The following is an 11,576-nucleotide window of genomic DNA, read 5'->3' as shown; positions in this document are numbered from 1 at the left end:
GAGATTGCGCAACCAAATCCAGTCTCTCCTGCTCCAAAGGCTGGTTTCAGACCCGCTGACGCTGTTTCCAAAGAGATTGCGGCAGGATCAGTGAGTGCCCAGGGACTGGAGCAGACCTGGCCCACAGGGTGCGGTGGCCGAGCATCCTGCACGCTGGACTGGCCGGAGCATCCCTGTGCCCCTGCACCCGGACACGAGCTGGGCGTCCCAAGGGGTTTGCAGGAGCGTGGGTGCAGTGTTAGCCCCCAGGGGGAGCAGGCCTGGCACCTGCAGAGACTTGTCTGCTGCCCAAAAGGGCCGACATGCCTCTGCTTGCGGGGCTGGGTTCTTTGATGCTGCAAATTCAGAGGCAGAGGAGGGTGTTAATTAACACTTAAATAGAGGTTGGTGCCTGGGAGCCCGCAGGAGTTCTCGTTAGATCAGATTAAGTTTGGTCTTGGCCTTATTTTCTACCAGACTCATTGCTCTTAAACTCCAAGAGGACTCGTGAACGTTTGGAGTTTGACGTTTCTCCTGTATCTCCTTGGCTATCGGCAGCAATGCTGGGTTTGGACACCAGGCTTCCCCCTCTGAAGGGAGGCCAGGGGCAGCCACAGGCGGTATGGGGGGAAGGCAGCCCTGAGCCCAGCACCCAAATTCTGCTGCCAGCTCTCACCCGCTTACCTTCCCTGCAAGGGACTGGGAAAAAGGAGATGGGAGGAAGGGAGGCAGCTGGGCAGGAGAGAATGATGGTCCCATCATGGGGAGAGACGGGGAAGCTGCTGCGGTCATCACCAGCCAAAAACAATTTTGTGTAGAGCGTGTCCCCACGCAGCATCCTGAGCTGCTCCTCTGCCACACAAGCGGGTCTGAAAGCACCAGGAAAAGCCCTCCTCACTCTTTTCCATGGCTGTGTTCTGCTTGACACCAATGCAGCCCAGCTGTTGCTCTCCTTGGCACAGCCAGGGCTTATAGGCGAGGAGGTGGTATCACCATCCTGCTTGGCTCCTTTTTATTGTGCATCTCCTGCATTACAGCTGGCAACACTTCAGGACTATGAAGCGTTATATGTGTGGAAGGACTTTGTCATGCATTACACCCTGGTGCCAAAAAAACCTCACAAAACGCTTAGGAAAACCATCAAAAGAGAACTAATTCCTTGTGCAATTGCTAATTAAAAAAAGAGAAAGCCACTTTTCCCCAAGATTCACCGTCAGCCAGCCGGGCCCCAGGAAACAATGCCCTCTCGCGGGTTAAAGAAGCAGCTACCTGCTAATTTAGTTCTAGTCATGAGCTTAATTAACCAGCATTAATTACCTATCTATTACCTTGCAGTGCAGCCTTCCTAGGCGAGCAGCGTGGGGCCATCACCTGACCCAAGCAGGATCTTTTGCAGGGGGCTCCTGTCTCACCCCAGGCAGTTTGCCATGCAGGGCTTGCATGCAGCCCTCTGGGGCCAGAGGAGAGCAGGGGCCCTGCTGGGGACTGTGCTGGAGGGGTGTCCTGTGTGCACAGGAGCACAGGCTGGGTACACTGGAGCATGCATGGGGTTGCACTTGGGAGGGCACCTTGGGTGCACTGGAGCATGCACTGGGTACATTGGTGTGTGCAATAAGTACAGTGGAGCGTACACTGGGCCTGTTGTTGCATTCACTGGGTGCGCTGGGAGCTGAGGCATGCAGTGCCCAGGGGTTTGGGCAGGGGCATGGGGGCTTGGGGCCATGTGTGTGCACAGGTAACTGCGGCATGGGGGATGCTCATAAATGCCGTGGGGGTGAGCCTGGGCAAGAAGAACCTGGGCTGGGCTGGTGGGAGGACTGGGGTGGAGGGGTTTGCTGGCACAGAAAGGTTCTGCAGCATGGGATCTGCCTCAGTTTTCACTGTTACACTCCGTTGTGCTCAGCTTCAGCTCTGTGCCTGCAAAACAGGGCCCTTGGGAGCTCCCCGCAGCCCATGCTGGCTCTGAGCCCGTGCTGGTGCCGGCTCTCCTCCAGCACATGCTGCTGCACAGCTTGGGCTTGCACCTTCATGGCTCATCCCACAAAGGCTCCTTCGTCCCTTGCCCCGTCCCTCGCTCCGTCCCTTGCACGCCTGCCCTGCAGCAGCATCGCCCAGCAGCGGCTACCCCACGCCAGTCCCTCCTCCGCTCCCCGTCATGATAGATTTTGTTGTTCCCACCATTCTTTCGGTGATTAATGAGCTTCATTTATTTTTCTCCAGTTCCTCTTAAAAAAATGCATTTTTATACACCATTTGCAACTATTTTTGCATCTGCCAAACAAATAGTGACCATATGTCAGAAGAATGCCGCTGAAGCTGGTGTAGGCCCTGGCCACAGGGCTCCAGCCACCCTGCTCCTCTGGGGGGACAAATGGAGCTGACGTGATGCCAGGTTATACAGGAGTGTTGCATTTCTGCAACAGGCTATGTGCCTCTGCAGCATCCTGCAGTCTTAAACGCTCCCAAGAAAAAGAGCAGGTGCACCAAGTGACCATGCATGGGACCAGTGTCGCTGCTCTGACTCTGAGCAATGGAACTGTAAGACTTGAAGCGAGTCTGAACTTTGTATTTTCTCTATTAAAATTCTATTTTCCTTTTCACCAGGGGCTGGATAAAGACTCAGCATGAGGAGATCTCTTGGCTTTCCTTCTTTTCTGTCCCAGACATTAAAACAAAGGCTGTCTCGCCTTTGTCTGAACTCAGGACTGAGTTCTTCACATCTGCAGTGATACAAGCACAATTTTTCTCTTCTCCTCCAAACATAAATACATATATATATAATATTTATTATTATCAGCCTTTATTAGAAGAGTGTATATTAGAGGACACACACTATTAAAGAGTGTTTTCTTCAAGAGCTTACCTGCTTTCTACCTTTTGTCCATACAGAGGGACCGGGGGAGATATGAGGAGACGAAACTACTTTCCCAAGGACATGACACAGATCAGTGACTAAAACTAGTTCAAGGAAAACTGTGAAAATCTTCCCTGTAGCCAGGCCAGTGGTGCAGCACCCCTAGCCCATCCATCATCCTCTCTTATCTTCGCTCTTACTTGCCCTTCTGACCACAGACATGCATGAAGAAGATCACACAAAGCAGGGGTTTGTTTTGCAGCTTGCTTTTCACCTATCTTACACCTGTATTTCAACCTGGGCTACTGCAAAACTTCTTTGTTATTTGATTCTTTTATTTTGCTCCCCATAACCCATAGCAAAGTGCATGAACATTGTTTTGAATGTGAGGTGTTAGCAGCAGCCCACAACTGTGGGATTCAGTGCGGTACCCAGGGTGTAATCCTGCCCACAATGATCATTTATCTTTGCTGAACCTCATTATTTCCTGTGTAACAAGGTTTAGAGTTCAGCCAAGGGACAATCTGCAATAACATAAACCTGGAAGACAGAAGATCTGGTCTCTGCATGCGCTTTGGCTATGCTAAAGCAAAGCCAGATTTCTTCCACACATTTGACACTGCTGCTCCATTCTGCCTCAGCTGTACAGTAGCCCATTCCAGGGATGACTGAGAGGATGCTGCAGCTCTAATGTGTCACCAGCAGGCATCACCAGTGTCCTGCCCTACCCACTGCCAGTGAGGTGGGGTGGGTTTCACTGAATAAGCTGGGGGGGTCTTCCTCAGCTGAATTGTGGAAACCTCTGAAGCTGGAGAAAAACAGCCAAATCACTCCCTGCCCTAATGACCTTCCAATGCACATGAACCACAGGTGGGTGGGTTAAAGAAGCAGAGCAAGCACTATGGGAAAGGCAGAGCTTCGCCCACACCTGTGGTAAAGGGGCAGCAGCAGAGCCTGCCTGGCGCCTGGCTACCAAACGCTGGCACCCAGCAAAGCCTATTCCTGGGGACTGCCTGTCTCTCACACAGCCACCCTAGAAAGGACAGCCACCCTTTTGCCCAGTAGCGGTTCCTCATGCCCCAGGGAGGCTCTGAGTATCCTGTCAGAAGCAGGCACCTGTGCGCCGGAGCCTGGTGCTAAGGGATGCTGAGTAACAGTGACCACAGAGGACGCCCCCAGCACCTCGGGGCACTTAGCTGAAAGATGATTGTACATGGAACCTACGGTGCACAACCAGCTGAACAACGGAAACAGCAGCAGTTGCCTGAATCTCTCTTTAAAGGCAATTAGTGGAGCTGCCGTTGGCAGTAGCGTTACATGGAGCAATGAGCATGCAGCTCAGGAAAAAAACAGTTTCAGAGGTGAATGCGTTGCATCTTCCCTGCCAGGGAATGAGACACAGTGTTTCATGCGACAGGGAAGCAGCAGATATTGAAATGAAAAGTAGTGCATGGCTGCAAGCAGCTAATAACTTCTGGGGTGCTCAGAGGTGCTGTGGATACAGCTGGAGTCAAGGGGGGAGACCTGCAGCCCCACCGACAGCATCGTGGAAAATCAGCATTAGCCTCACGTTCGCAGTGCCGGATGAGCCGTGCCCAAAGGTCAAGTGCGTCATCCCAGGGGGAAGGATGCACAAAGCGACATAATTTTTTTCCACCCATTTGACCAAAAGCTAACCTTCAGTTAAAGACTGCCAGCAGCAGGGCTGGCCTCTCTGAGGACAAAGGAGCAGTTTGCCTTTGCACCGAGGTGGGGTCAGTCTGAGCACCCAGCACAAGCATGGTGCTGGGCTGCCGTGCACCCACCCACATGGGCACCCACAGTGCCTATGTCCAAAGCTGTATTGTGTTCTAAACCTGACACTTTTTATGATGCATTTTGGCTTCAAGCATTCTTCATTTTGTAACAAAAACTTGTTTTGTCAAAAATAGGTCAGCCAGGTGCCTTGCTCCGATGCTACCACAAGCAAAGATGCTTTCCTGAACCTGTACCTCAAAGTAAGATGCTGGGCACGCTAGTGGTAGTCAGCAAAAATGAAACATTAATACCCTGCATAAATTGTCCACTTCTTTTGCAAGATGCCCAAATAAGTCAGCCTGGGGGTTCCAAGACAGCTAGGCTGGCAAGCGCTGCAGCCGAGCCCGTGGCCCAACCATTGCCCTTCTCCTGGCAGGGAGGCTGGAGCAGGCAGGAGCCAGGCAAGAGCAGGCATAGCAGAAAAGCTCAGTTAGCTTTTTCCCCTCCCTAGGAAATCCTCAAAATCATGTCATATTGTCCCTCCCCCTCAAAACCAGTCATTTTTTCCCCAGGATCTGGGCAGAATGGGAATTTTGACTCAGTGGTTCTGCTGAGCTTAACTAGAAATGCACAGAAAAATGATCCTGAAAATAGCTGAGACAGGCTAGAGGTTGCTCCTGGTTAGGTGCTGGTGTGGGGTGGAGGTGATTGTTATGTCTTTCAGGAGGGGGGTGGTCCCAGCTATCCTGTGGGTTTAGCTCACTGGGCATGGAGTCCAGAGTAATAGTTACAGAAAGGTACTTTATAAATAAACCAGAGAGATGTGCACAGCTAGCAGGCAAGAAAGGTTTTCTCTAGAGCAGCAGAGTAATCAAATTCTACGTAGACATGTGGGGAAGGAGAACCGGAGGTACAGGAGACAGTACAATGCAATTTACAGAGCAGCCATCCCTCATTGCTCCTCTGCACAGGGGTCAGAGCCTGTGCCTGTGACTGTGGTCCCTGGCCAAGAGTGGTCTCTGCTCCCCCACTGCTGTCCCTGCCCTCTTAACAGCCAGCATTCCCTCCCGTGATGGTCCCGGGTGCCCCGCTGAGCTGCAGGACACCCACGCTGCCGCCAGCCAGCTCCATCTCAGCCATCCCAGCACTGCGCTTTCTTGCATTTGCCTGAATTAATGAGCCAAAAAAACCCAAAAAATCAATATCTTGGCTGTTTTGTTAAATAGACTGTGCTAAAGGGGAAAGACCAAGCAAGAAATACTGCAGTTCACCTCACCCAGCCAGCTCCAGCACAGAAAAGGGCAGGGGGTTCCACCCACAGAGACATCCCCAGGGAGGGCCAGCCAGGAGATGGTGATGCTCAAGGAAGAGGGTCAGAAATGTTCCTCAGTCCCTTCTGGCAGCAGAAAATGGGTAAAGGGGCAAGAGCTACTGGCCAGCTACAGTGTCATTGGAGAAGAAACAAGATCTGTGGCTTTGCTATCTCTGTTTGCCCACACATGTCCTGAGGAGCCAGCCCCCACGATATGGTCACAACCCTCCCTATGCTTATTTTCCCCTTACTGTTAATCGTGTATTTCTTTCACAAATGAAGGAGTATCTCACTTAAATCCCCATCACTGGGCAGGTGGAAAGGGCTGTCCAAAAGGAGCATGTGTGATAAATTACCCTGACCCGTAAGAAAACCACACCGCTTTACATCATGTGTATTACAAGAGCAACTGGCATCATATTGCAGATTCCAAACACACGATGGCCAAAAATTGCCTGATAGGGCTGTAATCTTCTCATGCTCTATACATCTGAAATCCTCCGACTGCAACATCGCATGTAAAGAAAATGCAGGCCTGTTAGATTTCCCCAGACATTCACATTTTGATAGAATAACTGAATATATTTCAAATTGCACAACCTGCTTTCCTTCAGGGGTGTATTTCAGTACTCACAGCACTGGCCGGCAGACCCAGAGGTGGCTCTGGGCTGGCTGCTCCTCACCCTGTCCATGTCCCACAGGCTGAATCCAGCCAGGACCACAACCTTGTCCCGGCTGCTGCGGGGGGGGGGCCATGCTGGGCACCCCAGGGAAGGGCTGTGCCAGGCGGCACCTTGAGCCGCGCTAAGGCTGTTTTGACCAGTAATGAATGCAACAAAAAATATTAAACACCAAATATCCTGCTGTTACGTATGACTCACATAATGGACAAACACCAGCCATACTTCAGCATCCTCTTTCTTGTGTGTAAAGACTACTTTTTCACCTAAAAAAGAACCTAACAAATCAATGCCTGGAATTATGCCTGTGGAAAAGAGTAATTTCTTAGAGTAAATAGAAATATTTTCCATTTTTGTGCCACAGTCTGGCTAATCTTTCCAGATAATCAAGAAATCAGCCAATCTCCCTGTTCCAGCTTGTCCTGCTGGTAAAGCATCTGACGGCATAAATAGCTGAAACAATTTTAGCACAAACTTCCCCTTATTCATTAATTTTCTTCCCCTTACCTTTTGTGGGCTTTACTTTGTAGAAATGAAATGTCAGGACTGCATGGGGACAGACCTACGTCTGGCAGCGCTGGTGTGCAGCTCCTCAGAGGCAAGGGGAGCATATTCAGTTAACCCTCACCTCCACATTAATTTCAGCAAGTGTATATGGCCCTATATATGGCTGAGCATTTTGCAGAGGTAGGTTTTATCTGCTGGCCGGCACCTGCTCCATCCCCTGCCCACCTGGGATGTTCCAAGCCGGCGGCAGCAGCGATGGCAGCAATGCTGCCAAGAGCTGTCTGCTCAACAGCAGCAAGACATGGGCAGCCAACCCTGGCTGAAGCAGCCTTTTCATCACTCCCTTCCCAGATGAGACCTTGGTCTTGGTCCAGGGACTGCACTGGATGGATGGAATTTTTTCCCTCCGTGGAGGGATTTTCACTGCCCAGGTGTGAGCTGCTCATCCCTCACCTGCCAGGAGCCCATGGGCAGCCTGTGACAGATAATGGGATGCAGAGGTTGGAAAAAAACATGTAGAAACATGTAGGAACAAAGGAGGACCTACAATGCCCATCCTCAGATATTTTTAGTCTGAAAAGCATAAATGCATCGCTGAGATATAAAAAGAAAGCTCCCTGCTGCTGCCCGTGCTGGAGAGTTCGGTGTGGTGCTCTGCCTGCTTCCCACCCCGGTCAGATACTTGCTCTATGCAGGGTGGGAGCAGGGACTCTCAAGAGGGGTGGAAGGGAGCCCAGATAGGAAAGGAACAGCCTGTGCTCTCCCACCTGCCTGCACAACACCCAGCATAGCCTTCTCTGCTTGGGGAGCAGGGCATGAGATCTTGCTTGGGAACAGCCTGGATGCTGTCAGCAAACTGCAGTACATTCAACCATCCCTTCTTTGCGGGCAACAGAAACCATGTATTTACACATGGGCACAATGTAGTGTGCATGCATAAACTTTTCAGATACTGATCCTGGGGGAAAAAACACAGTAGAATTAGGCAGAATAAACGTGTCAGATATGACTGATTTCCTCTTAGCTTTATCTGGGTAGAAAAACAGGATGGATTTTTAAAAGCAGAGTCTTCATCAAGGAACATGCTACATCCTTGCCCATACAGTCATTCTGGGTAAAAAAGAGCAACTTTTTCTGTTCTGCCTGGGAGAAAAAGATTTTTATTTCTGATGGCCAGCTCTCCCCATCTGGCTGTGCTGTCTCTTGGTGTCAAGGATGTGATCACACCGCTGCATATCCTGAACAAATCCTACCCTCCTCTCATGTAAAAGGGGCTGCAGGAGGTACTTGTGGGCACCTACAGCCCGCCTCTGCACTGCTGCAGACTCAGCCCCAGGAGGTACGGGCTGGGTAAAGCTCACCCAAAGACTCTGCTGAGCAGTCAATGTTGGTGTTTGCTGGATTTTGTGTATTTCTGGTTGACAAACTGCAAACCCAACTTCCATGCCTCTCCTGAGTAACACAGAACACTGCTGCACGCTCAGGTTGCTCAGCCTGGGTTATTATGATGTTGACTTATTTTATTTTAGTCTCAACTCCGGGTATGAACAGCTGTCACCTCGAAGTGCCCTTCCCGAAAAGCAGAGGTGAAACAAGACTCTTGCTGATGCACAAGGTGCAAGGCTTTTAGCACTGGGGGCAGCATTCACAGGTGTATGAAAACCATCTCCCTGTAGCTGCAGGAAACATCATGGGCTCAGCTAGTGAGATGCAGGTGTCTTGTCATGGGTGTGTTAATAATATATTGTTATCAGAAACACATTTTAAATTACAGTCATTAAAAATAGATCCAATACCTTCCAGGAGGAGAGAATTTCCAGCTGGGAAACACATGTACTTTGATCTGGAGTTAGCATTGTATTTACTTACACCATCAGTGAGGTTACCTCTGCCTACAGCTGCTCTTGGAGGATCAAGCTTTCATTCATTGATTTGTCTAGATCCAGATCTGCTGTCTTAAGAAGTAAGTGGCTCAAGCAGAAAAGCTGCAGACCTGCCTGGCCATTTGGTCCAGAGGAGCAGCCTAGAAGAGCAGGCTGAATTAATTCTGTGTATTAAGGATGGTACAAGTGGTACATTTGTACCAAACTATGCAGGCTGCCCAGTGCCTTATTCCCTCAGGCCTCCCTAGAGGCAAATGGACTGGGCGCCTAAGCATTTCTGGGGAAAACTGTGCACAAAGAGAAGTGAGTTTTGGTTGGTTTCAGCTTCCGACTCTGCCAGCACTTGCCCAAGTGCTTTATTTTCACCAGACCTAAATAGGAGTCAGCCTCTAACAGATACAGATCATTGCATTTACCAGAGCCAAATAAATACATATACAGAACTGGCCCATAACAGCTTGAGAAAATCCAGCTTTCTCCTGCAGTGGAGTCTCTGTAGGCACAGCTCAGGACACATGGGCTTTGCCTGTCCCCAGAAGCACTGTCAATGATGCCTGCCATATGCCAGGCTACTGCTTCTGGATCTCAGTTTCCTGCTGCAGCGGGAAGAGACCCATAGTCCCATACCATTTATCCTTGCCAGCAGAGCTCGTGGGAGGGTTCACAGAGCAGCTATCTTACAGCAGATCAACTGCATTTGCTGTCTCCTCAAGTCAAGGGTCAAGTTCTCAGCACAGGCTGCCAAGAGAGATGGGCCGTGGTGGTCCCCCACACCCACCTTTTCCACCCAGCTAAGGACCGAGGGGCAACAGGAGGGTTGCAGGAGCAGTTAGAAATGGCTGGGTTGGAAGGCTCTGGTTCCGTGCTAAGCCAGGAAAACACAATCTCTTTGCCTGATTCCTTTCCCCTCCAATTTGCAGATATGCTAAAAATCTGAAAAGAATGAACAGCTGCAAATCGGACTGGAAGAAGCAGACCAAGCCAGACCCCATGCCTGCTGCTGCTGCTGCGCCGGCGCTGAGCCGTGCCAGCGAGGCTCAGCTCTGCCACCATGGGACATTGCTACCTCGCACACAAGAAAAGCAACCATGCCAAGGCAGTGCTGGTACTTGAGTCTTTCCCTCCTTTCTCTTCTCCTCCTGTTCTTTTGCATTATTCAGGTGTACATTCAAAAGTGGGGAAAAAGGAAACAATCCGGTGTAGCAGTGCTAGCCTAGCATGCAGCAATATCCATTAACTAGGAGACTGCTATGCTGCAATTAGTTTTAAGTGGTCTGTAGCATTTTTATTAGCTCTCAGATGCTTTTGATGTACTTAATTTACGCCACAGAAACTGCAGAAGATGGCAGATGATGATTAAGATGTGCTTTTACTCTTCTAGAGTGCACCGAGTACCTTGTAGCTACAGACCATGCATATAAAGCAATATTGCTTATTATTCAGAGCTGTTTGTTACATTAATCATGTGCCTGCTTTGCTCTGAGAAAAGGAATTAGAATATAGCAATATTCTGGCTGCTTGTTTTTAAAATACATGTGTGGGTGGACGCTTCAGCTACTGCTCACATTTTTCTCTTGCAAGTCACAGAGAGCTGTTTGTGACTCTCTTCCTTGGTATTTTCTCTTGACACTAATTTTGTTGGCCAGACTCGGGAATGAAGCTGCCTCAAGCCAGATGACAAGTGTGGCATGGAAATAAGTATTGCTAATTGAGAAATGTTTGAATTTCTGGACTGCAGAGAGGAAACCTTGGAACAGCTTTAAAATGAAAGGTGCCATGATTTTTCCTCCAGCAAAGAAACAAAAGGCCTACAGTGCTGATATCTTTGTCCATTAAACGTCTTCTGATTTGACACCTTCTAGTCTGAGTATTGCTTAACAAGTCCTCAGGAATGAAACGCAATGCTGTTCCTGAAAATTATTTAAGAGCTCTACAGTAGTAGAAAGCAAGGAACTGATTTTTCTGAGCTGATTTGAGCCAAGCTTTAAAGCAAGCTTGAGATCCTGAAACGCAGACCTAAAGAAGACCTGTATTAATGCTCCACTCATTGCATGTTGCTTCCAACTTAAAGCAGCTGATGATGGTGGAAGAACTGAAAGACAGGGTTAAAGTAGTGCTGGAAATACATACCTAGCTGGTCAAAGATAGGAATTGCCAGTCCTCATTAAGACCTGAGACAGAGGGTAGTAAGTGGCTTTGCCTGAAATGTCTCAGTCTTCACGCAGCCACCCAGGCTACTGACAGGTCTCATGATTCATTCAAGATGTTGCAGAGAGAATTTTTACAGTCAACTGTGTTCACCTCGTGATCCTGGAAAGACGTTATGGAGGCATTAATAGCAACATAACAAGTATCAGCGTCTTGCATGACCTTGTCTCACCACATTTGAACTTGTGAAGAACATTTCAGAAAAACAGTGAGTTCTGAGACTGAATAAAGTTTGATTGAATGAGAAAAAAAATTAAAAAAGATAAAAACAACCAACTTGAGAAATAGTGAGTTACCATCCTGCTCGCCAGATATGAACAGTGTGTCAAGGCATGTCTCCAAGCTGAAGAGCTTACAGGATGCATAAATAGCTCCATAAAAAACATGTTGTCACTGCCTCATGAAAAAGCATGCTG

Source organism: Phalacrocorax aristotelis, chromosome 6, assembly GCF_949628215.1.
Source record: "Phalacrocorax aristotelis chromosome 6, bGulAri2.1, whole genome shotgun sequence".
NCBI lineage: Eukaryota > Metazoa > Chordata > Aves > Suliformes > Phalacrocoracidae > Phalacrocorax > Phalacrocorax aristotelis.
Note: the sequence above shows the minus strand (reverse complement) of the source record.